This window comes from Haemorhous mexicanus, chromosome 2, assembly GCF_027477595.1.
Source record: "Haemorhous mexicanus isolate bHaeMex1 chromosome 2, bHaeMex1.pri, whole genome shotgun sequence".
Taxonomy (NCBI): Eukaryota; Metazoa; Chordata; class Aves; order Passeriformes; family Fringillidae; genus Haemorhous; species Haemorhous mexicanus.
Window position 1 is genome coordinate 119,597,423 of NC_082342.1, and position 16,354 is coordinate 119,613,776.

Consider the following 16,354-nt stretch of genomic DNA (forward strand, 5'->3'; position numbering starts at 1 on the left):
CATGCAAAATAGTCCTTTTATAGCTTCATTTTGATAAGGCTTTGCTCTCCTAATCAGTCTCATTGTTGGAGTGGCACTTAAAAGGAGCTGGAGCTGGCAATCTAACAATAGCAAGACCCAGATAGGTCATTGAATCACCAACTTTCTGTGAGTCACCCTCAGAACAGCATAAATTATCCAAGGTAATGTTTGTTAAACGATTTGCTTTTGACAGGGAGACATATGCTGCACTGCTGGTTCATTAGGAGGTGTTTTTAATTGTTAGACTTTAGTCTGGTGTCTGCACATTGCCTTTTCCAGCTCCTGCTCTGTTGAATCAGCTGAACAGAGTAGCAGGACTTCCAGTGATCAGCTCTCAGCCCAGGGGCTGGTTATTTTTGAAATAAATCCTGTCTCCAGTCTCCTAATCCTATGCACAGACATAGGTCTCTTTGTTTTCCTCTCTGCTGGGGAATAAAACTGCTATGTTTAGTTGGGAGAATGGTTTTGCATAGAACCCAGACAAAAGGTGCTACAGTTCTCAAACTCATTTTTCCTCAATGGGTTGGTGGAAAACCTACACAGATTTTGAGCTGTTTTAACTGAAGACTGGTTTTTAAATTAAAATGGTAAAGGCTGGACTCTGGAGGCACAGATGGCAACTGAGTCCCATAGAAAAATGAGCAGGATTCAGGTGCTTTGTTCCCCTACATGACATTAAACATCTCCCAGCAACCTTCCTATTAAGCACCAAAAAATCCCTTTTGTTTTCTGAACCTTATTTTCCTACCTGAGCCTTCTCTCACAAAACGAGTTGAAAACTTTGCTCCAAGTGTTGGAGATTTTTCATGGAAACAGTAAAAGGGGAAAAAAAAAATCAACAAAGATCTGATACACTGCTGGTGGCCATCAGCTTGTGATAAATCTTTTGAGGGAGGTCTAGCACCTGGATAAGAGCCATCCCTGGATTTTTTTGTAATTTTCCTGGTTCCTAGCTGGATAAGGATTATCCCTGGAATTTTGGGGCTATTTTCCTGGTTCCCAGCTCGATAAAGATCAGCCCTAGAATTTTTGGGTTATTTCCCTGGTTCCTAGCTGGATAAGGGTCATCCCTGGATTTTTTGGGTTATTTTCCTGGTTCCCAGGTGGATGAGGGTCATCCCTGGGATTTTTTGGGTTATTTTCCTGGTTCCCAGCTGGATAAGAGTCATCCCTGAAGTTTTTGTTTATTTTCCTGGTTCCCAGCTGGATAAGAGCCATCCCTGGATTTTTTTTTTTAATTTATTTTTTTTTTAAATTTTCCTGGTTCCCAGCTGGATAAGGGTCATCCCTGGATTTTTTGGGGTTATTTTCCTGGTTCCCAGCTGGATAAGAGTCATCCCTGGATTTTTTGTGTTATTTTCCTGGTTCCCAGCTGGATAAGAGTCATCCCTGGATTTTTGGGGTTATTTTCCTGGTTCCCAGCTGGATAAAGTTCATCCCTCGGATTTTTTTGTTATTTTCTTGATTCCCAGACTTTCTAACTTCTCCTGGGACCTCCCTGTGAGAGGGAATTGGTTCTCTCAGGTGATCCTGAGAGTCCAAGCTCCCCTCCAGGACCAGGGACATTCCAAGCACCTCCTACCTCCCACACTGACCTCAGCAAGTGCCAAAACCCAAATTCAAATCTGTATCCATCCCTACATTCCCTGGCACACCTGTCAGCTCCCCTGGCTGCATTCACATCCCAGAGCACAACTGTTCACCCTCCTCAGTGGGACATTTATGACACCTTTGGTAACACTGCAAAGAGATTTTCTGCTAAGCTGGAGCAGGAATGGAAATTCTATTCTGCTCTGCTTTGCAGGGACATTGTGTTTTCGTTCCAAATGCACTTTTTACCCCTTGGAAATCACTCTTTCCCTCAATAAATCAGTGCAGTTGTGGCTGATTTGTTCATGGGGGAGACAGAGGAGAGGGAAGCTGGCCACCTTGATTTAATTTCCTCTCTGAAGTGGAGCATATTTTGATTAAGGGAGCCACGAGGAGACATTCTCTATAGGGACTCAATATTTGAAATTTAATTTCCTTCTCACTGAGCTGGATGTTGTTGTTGCTGGAATCAAGAGACAGAACAGCTGACCAAGTGATGAAAGGACCCACCAGAAGGTGCTGGGAATGCAGTTTTCATTTGGAAATTCCTGCTAACGTGTCATGGCCTTTGTGCCAAAGAGTTGCAGAATTTATTAGGCAGTAATTTTTAATTAAAACACATGAAGTCTATTTTTAAATACCTAAGACAAGCCTACCTGTGCAGGGTATATTGTGCAGCTCTGCAGGAATGTGAAAATTCCACATCTGGGGGTTTAAATTCCATTTACTGTTACAAAGCAGACTTTTGGAGCCACAGTTGCTCCTAATTGAAAATAGGGAAGTATTTTGACCTTGCAAGGGGTACACACAACCCTCTTTTATTTTGATTTAACCTACAAAAGCTACATTTTCCTTCTTTCCCTCCCTCTTTGGCAGCTGTTACTTAATGAAGTTAATTAGTAATTAGTGAGTTATGCTTGACAATGACATATACTGGGAGCTTTCATTTCCAGGTTCTGGAAGTAATTTGCACAATTAGTGGAATAGAAGTTTGTTCTTTTAAGATTTAATCAAATAAACAATGTAAGATGTGCAAAATTTTTAATTCAATGAAATCACTTTTACACTTCAGAGTCAGGCCAGGGTGTAGTCATGAATCTTATTAAATTCCATTTGTCTTAATGGGATTTAAGAAAAATAAAAATACCTTTCAATAACTTAACAGGAAGTTTGACATCAGCATTTATAATAAAGTTTCCTCAATTTTGCCTAAAATTTTAAGATTTGAAAAAGCAGAGGAAAAAAGCATTATAAACTGTAAAACATGCAGTAGAAAAGGAGCTATGTTGAGTCAAGAATATAAAACTTGGTTACTGAAATAACTGAATGACAAGGATTTGTGTGGATGCTTATCATTTTAACACTCAAAACACCCAGTTAATTAATATAAAGGATGGATAACAGTGAGCTTTACCACATTTCCCAACAATGATTCTGTGATTTTATGACATCTTCCCTTTGGCTGGTTTGTGCATGAAGGAATTAATTGTTTCTTCCATTTCCCCTTTCTTCTAGCAGGGAAACTGAATGTAAAGGCAATTCTTGAACAGATTTTCCCTTGAGGCTCATAAAATAAAAACAATACTCAAGACAGATCTTAAAGCACATCCACAACTTGTATGCTCATGTTTTTTTTTTTTTCTGGTTATGTGCATAGTAAAGGCACACATTGGACAATTGACTGTTCAATATTCTCTTTCACATTGCCAGGAAATGCAAGCAGCCATAATCCCAGCAGTAATTCACATTAATGGTTGGCAGATGAATTGTGAATTACCACGGGCTGCAAATTGATGAATAATCAAAGACAAGCAATAAGCAAGCACAAAGCTTCTCATAATATACTTTGTTCATTATCCTGGAGATCCCTCAGTTGTGTTAATAATTCAGGGGATTTTCCTAATAAATACAATGTAGTAAATTTGGTAGCAAATCCCACAGTCCAAATAATAAGACTTCACCACAATGTCTCACTCAGTATATTTTTCAAAACCACCAGATTCTTGCTGATCATCATAAAATGCTCAAATAACGGGGCACTGTCACCTGCATTTTAAAAAAATCTTCTCCCTTTTTCCCCTAAAAACCCCAAAATTGCTCCAAATCATCTCCAGAATAACTTTGTCCTCTCCAACCTGAATAGGTGAGCCCAGAGGGCAAACCTGGTAATTGCAAAAAAGCCTTTATAATTAAAAAAATAAAGCCCTGCCTAAGAAGGCCAGGTCAGTCTATCATGCTACTGACTTTTGAAGGGTTAGAATTTGGGGTGTTTTTTAATCCCACACTGGAAAATCCTTGGTTTCTCTCTGAGGTTTTCACATTTCCCCACTGCACAGAAATTAAAGTTCTTTTAGTTTCTTAAGCATTCATTTTTTAATTTTTCCACTTTTCGCCTCAGAAGCTTCATGCTCTGCCTCTTGCTACTCTGACCCACCTTTATTAAAACCAGATTTAAAGATTTTAAAGATTTTAACTGGCTCTTTGGAAGACACTGGGTGTGAGTGCACATTCATAAAACAGGGCTTCCACCTCTGATCACAAAGATTAATAAAAAAAAAAAAAAAAAGGGGTTATTCCAGGTTTTGCAATCTCAGTCTTAAGGCAAAAAAAACCCAATTGCATCTCAGCATTTTCCACACTGACCAAATGTTGAATATGTCTATGTGCCAGCATTCATTTTAGAGATTATACAATAAAAATGGAAAATTCTCTGATGGGTCCAAGCTTTTATCTTGTTAAGCAGATATTTTATTAAGAGAGCTAAGATATTTTATTAAGAGAGCAGAGTAGTTCTACAGGATGACAAATTCACCAGCTTGTTTAGGTTATTTAATTTCCAGTCCTCTTTATTGCTGTGTTATTCCTTGTCCTTAACATCTAAAAGAGGATATGAGCATGTTTTAATCTTTGCAAGGCCTGAGGTTCTGGAAGGACCTTTTGGGATTTTATTTTGCTTTTTAAGGACTTTTAGGAAACCTGAGTTGCCTTTTTTCATTCAGAAGAATTAGCAGTGGATGTGATGTGGTTGTGGCACAGGGGGATGTGGTTTAGGGGGAACACAACAGTCCTGGGTTAACAGGACTTGATGTTCTCAGAGGCTTTTTCCAATAAATCCATGAGAATTCAGATCATGCAGATAGGGGAGATGATAGGAGGGTGACATCTGTTATCTCTGGCCTTAAAAACAAACAAAAAAAAAAACCCAGCTGGGCAGGGCATCCTGAGCTTCCAGTTTGGGAACTGAGATTGAGAGACCCAGCAAAGCACCTCATTGTCAGAAAATATTCTTTTCTCACCCAGAGATGGGGCAACTGAGAGTGTTTTAAAAACTTTTATTCCATTTTTAATCTCATGAGAAGGGTGAAACAATACAGATGTTATAATTCACAATTAGAAGCTAATTATTTCCTAATTACAATGCCCTGTAAGTGTCTCAGCTTTAGCCACACCATGCTGTAAATGCCTCAAAGCCAATCATCTGAAATCACCCCTGGTGGGTCCCACTGCAATGCATCTTTCACAGCTCTGTTTCTCCAAACCATCCAGTCTGGTTTGCAAGGCCATCCTTGGAAACTTGTTTCTAGCTCCATTTCTCTCCCAGCAATGTCTGTCCTATTCCAGGGCATTCCTAATTCAGCATTTCTTGTCTCAAGGTTTGCACACAGGTGCACACTGCGTGAGCCTGCTGTCAGGCTCTCAGAATTCCCTACAAACCCATTTCCACATTTCCCCCTCTCTAGGACAGAAAAAACTTCTTTGATGGTTTTGCTTGTCATTTGTTGTGTACAGTGAAGTCTACAAGGTACTATTACTAACATTGTTATGATAATAATTAATATATTATTACATTACAAATACAAATTTTCTCCACAAATCCATTTCCCACACTTCAACCTGCTGCATAAACTCTGGGCCAGCAGTTCTGATCCCCAAGCCAAGGAAACTTTGCTTTGAGTGGGAGTTCTTTGCAGGAAGATCTCAACTCCTGCTTGCACATCTTGACTTTGCCAGTCTCTCCATGTCAGCAAAGAGCCCATATAATTATGAGCTCAAGCAATTTCTTCCCTGCCTAAAAATACTCTGATATTCCTACCTTCTGGGAAAAAATAGTTCTGCTGGAAGCTTGCACTGTAAAACTGTGATTTTAATTAACTCTCTAAAGTTTTGAACAGAATAAATTATTGTTATCCACAGGAAATGTTTAACATATATTTCTGTTTACTCGATAATGAATTTAATCCCCTTCACTCACTCTCTCCCCCTCTTTTACCTTCCCCAAACTTGAAGGCTGTACAAACTGCTCTGAGAATACTTCTGCCTGAGAGAATAGCCAAGAAATTCTCCAGAACCATCCCTGTGCCTGAGACAACTTATTGAAAGCTTTCACTGAAGCAGGAGAAATGGCAAACAACAATTTTCAATATGCATGAGGCACTAAACAGCAGGCAGGGAATGGTGTAGGTGGGTTTAGACAGGAAAGGGCTACAGCATCACTCATCTCCTCCTGAGGTAGACATTTAAAAGAGATTTCAACCAGCAGAATCCCTCCCAGGAAAGCTGCAGCTGTCTGCACTGACTCCACAGAGTCCCAGGTGAATTGTACAGCTGCTGATGTCTGGCTGGGATCTGTCTGAAGTTAAGTGAGGGAAATCCCACCCTGAGGGCTGACACAGCTGTTGGATAAAATAATTGCACCAACCTCCTTCAGAAGAATTTACAAAACCAGAGAAAGGATTGTCACTCCAAGGGATGCCAGCCCTTGGAAAAGCTCCAGGATTCATCCATTTAAATTACCAGGATCCAAAATCTGCTGTGAAATCACAGCTCCTCTCAGACCTCTTGTTAGTGGCTGGAGGTTCCCTGTTCCTGCACTTGTGCCCCTTCCAAGCCCTGCCCCCATCTCTGCAAAAGCCATTTGTTTTTCCAATAGTTTATTCTCCTTTTCCCTTCTGACAAGGGGCTCCCTTCCTCTCCAAATGATTTCTTTTTCCACTCCCCAGCTTGATTCACTGAGCTGCTGCTTACCAAGTTTTCTGTCCCTGCTGACCCTCCAGCTTTTTCTCCCATATTTCCATAATCATTTGGAGCAACAGGTTACAGGAGGGCCTCAGAGTGCTTTGGAGCTTTCTGGATTTCAAATTTCTCTGGCTCCAGACCACACCTTGCAGCTTCTGAAACTCAAACAAACCTGGTGCCAGGTCAGCTGCTCTCAGAGGGTCTGTGCTGAGCCACTCCTGAAAACTTCTAACATGCCAGACTGTAACCACCGAGCTGAGAAATCTCCACAAGACACCTGGAACCCAGAACCTCCATGGGCTCACAGAATGATTTAGGTTGGAAAAGAGCTCCAAGGTCACAGAGTGCCAGCTATGCCCCATGGCCACCTTGTGCCCAGCCCAGAGCACTCAGTGCCACCTCCAGGGGACACCTGCAGGGATGGGCACTGCAGAGCTCCCTGGGCAGCTCCTGCCAAGGCCTGAGCTCCCTTTCCATGGGCAAATTCCTGCTGCTGGCCAAGCTGAACCTCCCCTGGCACAGCTTGAGGCCGTTCCCTCTGCTCCTGTCCCTGTGCCCTGGGAGCAGAGCCCGACCCCCCCGGCTGTCCCCTCCTGGCAGGGACTTGTGCAGAGCCACAAGGGCCCCCTGAGCCTCCTTTGCTCCAGGCTCAGCCCCTTCCCAGCCCCCTCAGCCCCTCCTGGGGCTCCAGCCCCTTCCCAGCTCCCTTCCCTGCCCTGGACACGCTCCAGCCCCTCCAGGGCTCTCCTGCAGGAGCCAGGATGCCTCAGATTTTATATTTCTTCTAATCTGTATATATAAAATACTCATACTCTTTTTATATCTTTCCCATTCTGTGCTGCTTTAGTGTGTGGGTCTGGGCTCCATATTATGGGATGGTGAGCTCTGTGCACAGAGCAGGGAGACAAAACAATTCCTGCTCCAGCTGGGCACCAAGGACAAATGAGCCCAATCTCAGGCCAGGAGCACAAACCCCGTGGGCTGGAGAGAGAAAAACAAGCAGGGTGGGAGTGCCTGGGCTAAAGCTGGGCTGGGACAATGAACTGCAAGGTGCAAATGGAGCAGAGCTGATCCCAGGGAGAGACCCCGTGCCCGGCCGTGCATTTTGGGGCCATTTTGGGTCATCTTGGCTGCAGCCCTGGCTGGGCTCTGGTGCTGCCCAAGGTGGGTCCATGCAGGAGATCCTTGGAATCAATCCCTGCTTTATTCTGGAGCTCTGTCCAGCCTCTGCTCTGGGGCAGCCTGCACAAGGCATCAGCCAGAACTGGACCCAGCCCTCGAGGGGCTCTCAGAGCCAGCACAGAGGGACAATCCCTGCCCTGCTCCTGCTGGACACACAATTCCTCATCCAGCCCAGCTGCCAGTGACCTTCTTCTTTACCTAAGCAAACACTGACTTTCCTCTTGTTGGTCCCAGGCTGGACAGGCTACCCACCTTGAAAAAAATGGCCTTGTTTTCTCCTTTCACATTCCCTTAATGCAGTTATTTTTAACAGCTTCCCCAAGCAAATCCCAAAATACATATTTTGAAATCTTTTAATTTTTCCATAAATGACAATGGGCACTGTGGTTGAATATGAAATGGACTCTGAAATGAATTCTGTGATGAATTCTTTTTCTTGCCTCAGGCTTTGGTACCTGCAGGTACCAAACATTTAAACACCAAGCTGCAGAGATCCCTGGTTAGAGCCTTTCCATGTCAGCTCCACTGTAAATATTAGGCTTTTGCTGATGCTAAATAGTCTAAAGCCTGAGTCAGCTATCAAAACTCTGCAGCTCATCAGGGATCAGGCTGTACTTAGGATCTCAAGATTTGTATCTGAGTTGACTTCCAGCTCACATTAAGTAAATATATTCTCAGCTCAGCCCATCACACTCTGTTAAGAAGCACGGAAGCAGCGATGAACCTGTGCAGTAACTTTAGCTTTGTTCATCATCTGGCTTATTTACTGTTGCTAGCTAAAGCCATTTCCTGAAAGACTGAGTGAAAAATCACCCCTCCAATTCCTGAGGAACGAATCCTGCGTGCAGGGAAATGCAGAGGGACAGGATGAGTCAGGGGAGCAGTGTGAAAATCTTCTGCAGCTGTGCCAGCGATGGATGATGCTGTTCCCAGGCCAGCAGAGAAATTTTGTTATGCTGTTCTCTTAAAGATTGGCAAGTTTTGGTTCACTGATCTTAAAAAAAAAAGGTGGCTGAGGGCACCCCTCTGTCACAGATTAGCAGCCTTAGTTGAAACTCAGGTAGTGAACAACTTATCCCTGCAAACATAAATGGTCCCTCCAAGTAAAGCTGCCAGGGAAGCACAGAAGAGGTGAATTTTTGCTTTTATTTGTCCAAGGAACCAAAAAAAAAAGTAGGCAGGGTTTATAGGTCTGATCCTCATGCTTCCAAACAGGCTCTGAATTACAACAACCCCAGCTGAAGCTGAAAAATAATTTCATACCAACAAGACAAGAATTTCGTATCAACAAGACAAGAATTTCCATGCCAACCTTTCAACTTCTACATTTGCAAGCTTGAGGGGGGAAAAAAAAAAAAAAAACAACACCCAAACCAAGCAGAAAAGCAGTCCTGTTTGTAGCCAAGTTAACGAATTCTACCATGCATCTTTCATTTGCATTTGGTGATATGAAGTTTAAAAAACACATCAACTTCAATTATCCTGCAGGCAATATGGACACATAGGAATCCTACTCCCACACAACTCGTTTGGAGGCCAGCAATATTTATGACTAAAAAAAAAACCTTAGCAGAATTTAAACAAACACAGGCTTTTCTGGGTGAAACTTCACATCTATTTTTGTTTTCTGATAAATTAACCTCAGCAGCAACAAGAGATTCAGTGAGCTGAGGGCTCAGCTGTTGGAAATGAAGCCAGGGACTAAAGCAATTTCAGTGACCTAAACTCGTGGCTCTGAGAGGTAATTCCTTCAAATCATGAACCACTTTATATTTGATAGATACTGCCAGGTAAAATCTACCAAAATGAGACATTTGTATTTTGAAAAATCAAATTTCTTTTTACTGAAGAGAGCACTGCTCTTCTCAGGTCAGGATTTTATAGCATTTACTCCAAGTGTTGTTTCTTTGGCCAACTTAGGATCTTCTGTGAGTCCATTAAAGCAGAAAAATCACCCCCACTGCAGTATAAAAAAATCCTGCTCTGGCTTTCACTCTTCCTAGGAAAGAAAAAAACTGGTCATGGATCCAAAACTTCCTTTACTTAGTAGAAAAATTCTTTTTTTATTTCCTTCCTATATTTTTATTTACTTCCTATACTGTGTGGATACCCTGTCACACGAAGAAAAATCACCACTATTCTTCTTTTTCTCAACATATCCACCTCTCATAAAATAATATTAAAATCAGGGACCTCCAAGTGAACTTTAATTTGATTTAAAAGGATGAATTTGTTAATAAACCACCAAAAAATCCCATCCAAATATTCTTTCTCATTATTTACCTTTTAGTTCAAAGGTTTTGTTCTCAGTAGAAGTCAGGAAGAAGGAAAACAAAGCAGATTTTTTATCAGAATCTCAGTCATAAACTGATAGATAAAAACTTGAAGTGATGTGCACAATCCCAGTCTCTTTTAGCCAGGAAATCTGTTCCCTCACAAATGAAAATTCCAGGATGGATATTGACCATGATGCTTCCCACTAAATATTTGGAGCTGTTATTTATCACAGCATGAAATGCTTTTAAATCAGATCAGAAAACATAACTTATGTGTTCTTGACATCAGCCTAATAAAATATTTGCACTTATATATGTAAATATTTTATGTATTTAAATATAGATAAAGAAATTAGAGGTTTGAATAAATATGGGAAATGAATGTTGGACTTCCTTATCAGGTTTAGGTAAATATCTACAAATATTTGTGTATGCATGGAAAAAAACCCAATTCTGTAAATATGTTGAATATTCAGCTTCTCTTTTAATCTCATATTTTCATCTTCTTCATCTGTTTGCCCCTTAAAAAGCTGTGCTCAAATTAAATAAATATATGGAAATACAACTATAGAATGGTTTGGATTGAAGGGACCTTAAAACTCATCCAGTTCCAACCAGGGACATTTCCCACTAGCCCAGGTGGCTCCAAGCAAGTTAGAGAAAATCCAGAGAAAATTTTCCAGAGAAAATCCTCTGGAAATACAGATTCTAGGGATGATGCCCTAGCAGACACATCATTAAAATTAATGAATTAAAATTAAAACCCAAAGAGCAAAGGAGGAAGGTCAAGAAGCTGCAATTCAGGAGTGATGCTGAAAAGTCCCTTTTGGTCCACCTTTTATGCCTTCAGTGAACACTGCCTCACATTTTTTAAGAGATGCACACAGTGTGAAATCTGCAGAGCCCAGGTGGCTCCAAGCAAGTTACAGAAAATCCTCTGGAAATAGAGATTCCAGTCTGATACAACATGGGAAAAATCTGATTGGAATAACCACAGAAAAATCTCTCAGGGCTTGTTTTCAAGCATAAAGAGCAAGAAGAAATTGTACCCAGCATAAACTGCAGGGATATCTGTACAGTAATTCTTTGACTACTGAGAGAAACGAGGCAGAACGTGATGCTGCAAATTCCAGCACCCAGAAAAATCCCTGGGAAAGCCAAAATGTTTTGATCAATACCAGCTTCCACCAGCTCCTTTGCATGGTGAACCTCAAGCTTTGCCACTTCTGTAGAAAATAATTCCACCTCTATTTTGATGGAGTGTCACGTGTCAGGGATGATGCCCTAGCAGACACATCATTAAAATTAATGAATTTTAATTAAAACCCAAAGAGCACAGGAGGAAGGTCAAGAAGCTGCAATTCAGGAGTGATGCTGAAAAGTCCCTTTTGGTCCACCTTTTATGCCTTCAGCCAACACTGCCTCACACTTTTTAAGAGATGCACACAGTGTGAAATCTGCAGAGATATTTTTTATGGGCCTAATGAAAAGTATTATTAGTTTACATTCTAATCTTTACTAAGTATTTTAGGAACACAATCTAATGAATAGCAGAGAGGGCTGTGTTTTCACACCATAATTGCATTATGTGTAATTCAACCCCGTTGTCTCCTCACCAGATGGTGCCCTGGTAGAATTTAGTGGGTATATAAATGATAGATTTGGACTGAAATAAAATCAACCTTCTCTTGTGAAGTGCAATTTACATTCCAGCACTGATTTCAGGACAAAACCCTGGAGTGTAAAAGCTGGGAAATCAGCAGAGGGAAATAACAAAGGTGTGTTACAAATGAATCATTGCAATTCAGGCTCTTCATACAAGACACTTTTCTGCCTGCTCAGCTCTCACTGATGTGGAGATATAAAATTGCTATTTATGACATTTGAGGAGGGCACAATGAGTGGTAAATAACATTGAGGACTGAGCAGTTAGACAAAGGCACCTGATTTGCCTGTTGAGCTGAACATATTGAGGAATTCTGCAGGTAAAGAGTGGAAAAAGCAAAGTTGTAGGAGCACAACTTGTATTCTTCTACCAGGAAACCTTAGACCTCAAGAACAGACACTGGCAGAGCTTGTGCAACAGTCTCAAAGTCACAGGAGTCACAGACTTCAACAAAAAATATGCTAAAATTATAATATCTTTGTGTTTCCATGGGGAGAAACAGCAAAAAGGTGATTTTACAGTGGCAGTGGCAGCAGTGATCTGGGTTTGTTGTGATCAGCTCCGTGGTCCACATTCCAAAAGGAGAAAATGAAACCTGAGAGAGTGCTGCAGGAAAAATAAACTTACCCAATGGCTGGAAAAACAACTGCACTGTGTAAGATGTGGGTATTTGGCAGGACCATCTGTGTTTGATGCATCAAGGGATCCAGCTAATGATTCTGAATACCTTGGGCATGAGAAAATAATTTATAAGAAAGGAAACTTCAGTCTGGTGCAAGTGGGTCTTGTGAATGGTGTATAAATAAACTGGCAGCAGATTTGAGACACTTATTTTTAACAGAAGTGTGATCAGTCCAGTGTGAAAAACAATGTGATGCCTTCCATTCACAAGAGAATGAGGGGAATTATTTGGAATAGATGCTTTCATCAAAGATTCTTTTCTGAAGGGCACAATATTCGATTTTTTGGGTGATCTTTTTAAACCTTAAAATCTCAACATGGACCAAAAGTAACAGACAGAATTCTCTTGTAGAGGTAGAAATCAAGGCAAAGATGTTGCTTTTTTCAGTAAATGGACTGGGCCACACTTGAATCCCTTAAATCCCCAGAGACGGGAAATGGATGAGTTTTCCCAATTTTATGATGTTCAAAACTCTTTTTTTTCCATAAAGGTAAGTATTAGGGAGTGTTTACAACTTTTTCTCTCTTATTTATTATTCACACAGACACCTCCAGTGAAATCTCTGTGATTTGAACCACAGAATGAGTTCACCGCTGAAGCTGTTAAAGGGAATTAGGATTTTTTGTAGGATGCTGCCCCAGATTGGACAAAGCTGGAGGATTTGGTTGTTAATCCTGGGGAATGAGAGTGACAAAAAAAGGCTGATTCATCTCCCCAGTCCATCCATGAAAGCCCCATCAGGCTGCTGTCCCTGGGACCAACACTGTGGGGGCTGTGCATGTGCAAATGAGCACGAAAGCACAGCTGGCATTCCTAATTCCATCAAGGCCTAGAGATATATGATCTCAGAAGGATCTGAGTTAATTACACTGACTGCACCAAACCCAAATACTGAATCCTCAAGTGAAAAATAAATAAATCGATAATTCTGTGCTGTGTGTCATGTAGAAGTATTGAAACATTTACTTTCCATCTGGGTGGTCTCTAATTTTTCTCATCACATTGTAATTGTGAATAATGCTCAGAACCCAACACGTGTTTACACCTCTTCAGTGTTCCAAACCCTGCTGAGAGAGTACAACTTGTTTGCTCTCAACTTGTGATTTCAGAAGAAATAAACCCAATCATGATTCTGTAGCACAAAGAACATGGCCAAAATGTATTTTCTGTGAGCAGAAGGAATAAAATTGCTTTTTGAAGAAGTGGTCTCTCTTTCCTGGTTTGCCACCACTGAGGAAAAACATCAATTTCCTTCCATATTGCATTTCAGGACAAACTCCCTTCAGACAGCATGGAATTGTTATAACTTCAGCTTCAGATCCAGGCTGGAGGTGCTTTTGTTCCAGTGAATGTTATTCACAATAATTTTGACAACAGTGACAGTGAGGAAAGCTCTTTTCTAACACTCCTTACCCAAGCATATAATTGTTCCACAGTGCAGAATGCAGAGGCTTTCCAGCACAAGAGGGACTTGGAGAGCCTCGTGTGTGAGAGAAGAGGAGTTCAAGGCCGTGGAGATGGAAAGAAAGGATGAAAAGTTGTGGCACAGTGTTTACCAATTCCATCCCTAGAATTGTGTTTATATTGCACGAAACCTTGCTAGCAATTGACTCATGAGGAGCTCTCATGTTATATGCAAAAAGTAATTAACAGAAAAAACATAAATTCCTCCAGAATTCAAGTTGTGGAAATATCAAGCCCAATGCTGAGCAGAATTAACACACTTTATTTTTCTTACATTCATGCTTCAATGGATTTTAATCTTTTCCAAATTAAAAACCACTGATTTTTAATTTTTTTGGTAATCCTATGCCAAGCAGGCTGTTCTATGAGGATATATAGAAAAGTATGGGACAAAAATTCTGCACACACCTGATTATCAGCTGTGGTAGCTGTGAAACTGTAAAAACACCACTGGATGATGTCACCATGACATTTTCTGAAAAATCCCCTCTCCAGGACTTTTCTCCTGAGGAGCTGAGAAGCCTCAGAAAAGAAATGTAAACAAGAATTATCTGATTGCTTGGAATGTGCTCTGGGGTGCATCTTTGATTGGTTCCATGTGAATTGTTTTTAATTAATGACCAATCCCAGTCCAGCTGTGCCAGGACTCTGGTCAGTCATGAGTTTTTATTATTCATTCTTTTCTAGCCTTCTGACGAATTATTTCTCTTTCTATAGTATAGTTTTATTATATAATTATAATAATGTAATATAATATAATATAATATAATATAATATAATATAATATAATATAATATAATATAATATAATTAATATAATTAATATAATTAATATAATTAATATAATATCAGCCTTCTGATAACTTGGAGTCAGATTCTCATCTCTCACCTTGTCTTGGGGACCCTCAACACCACAACAGGATTTTTTCCAAGTCATACTCAGAAGTGCAATCCCATAGTGAACAAATTGCTGACCTCCAAATGACTCATTCCAGCTGCTGCTGGATGACTTTAACCCCCAGTCAGGGCTCATTTGACCCTGAGAAACCCACGCAGGTCTCTTTTAAAAAGCAGGAGGAGTCCCTGAGCTCGTGTGTTTGGCTGTAGGACTTTGTTTGTAACCAACCCTGAGCAGTGAAATGATTCCATGGGTTGCATTGCTCACATTTTTCTCTCCATGTGCATTCCACCAGGCAGGGAGAAGAAGTCTCTTGTTTAGCACCTCTAAATAAAGATGCTGAATAAGTGACAGCTTATTTATGAAATATTGTATCGTTTGGTACAACTACAGCTGGCACCAAAATCCCCTAAACATATGTGATTGTTTGCAAACGTGTCCAGTGAAGGTGAAAACAATAATATGCTTTTTGCCTTTAACCTTTTGCACCAGAAACTGTTGGATAAAAAGCAGGAAGTTTTGTGAGTTGTGGGGCTTTTTTTAAAAATACTCTGCTTAAAATAGGCAGAGAAAATTTTATTATAAGCACACACGTAAGTGGTTTTCACTTCACTGCCTGTTTTGTAAGTGAGAGTTGTTCATAGAAGAGCTTGAGACCAGAGAATCATGGAATTATAGAGTGGGTTGGGGAAGGGGAAAGAGAAGGAGAAAGGGTTTTGGAAGGGGACCTTGAAGATCATCCATTTCCAGGGTGGGATGGGGCAGGGACACCTCCCACTGTCCCAGGCTGCTCCAGCCCCAGTGTCCAACCTGGCCTTGGGCACTGCCAGGGATCCAGGGGCAGCCCCAGCTGCTCTGGGAATTCCATCCCAGCCCTGCCCACCCTGCCAGGGAACAATTCCTCATTCCCAATTGTGGCAGTGCCAGCTGTGGGTTTCTCTGGCTCTGGGTTGAAGGCACTCCAGATGGTGTTTCATGTTCAGACTCAGGTGTTTATTATTTCTTATCAGTAAAACAGTCTCACTGCTGTGAGTTCTCAGCTTTTCATTAGAAGGCACAAAATGGCCAACAATCTCTTGGTCCAAGGACTTTTAAGACCAAACTATCCAATGAAGAACTGACACCTGGATTATTTTCCTTTTTACCCCAATAACTGATCCCAAAGAGCTGCCATGGGGACTTTTCTGCCCAATTACAAAATGCCACCCAAACCCATGGAGAAGGAGGAAGAAGAAGATGAAGAAGAAGCCCAGGACCACACCCTGTGCGCTCCATCTTGCTTCCATCCACAACACACTAAACACCCCAAAACCTCAATTCCTCACCCAGTGACACACCTGCACTGCTCTCTATAATCTATTTCACACTTTTGTGGATTCCAGTCTATCTTGAAGTCTGGGAAACTTTCTGCATGGATGAGGGTCAGAGTCAGTGCTGCCCTGGGGGTCAGGGCACCCCAGAGCAGACAGAAATATTCCCAGTTCCCTGGGTTTCCACACCCAATATTCCATCTGCCCCCTCTCTCTGTCAGTCTGAGGCCATTTCCCTTATCCTGTCCCT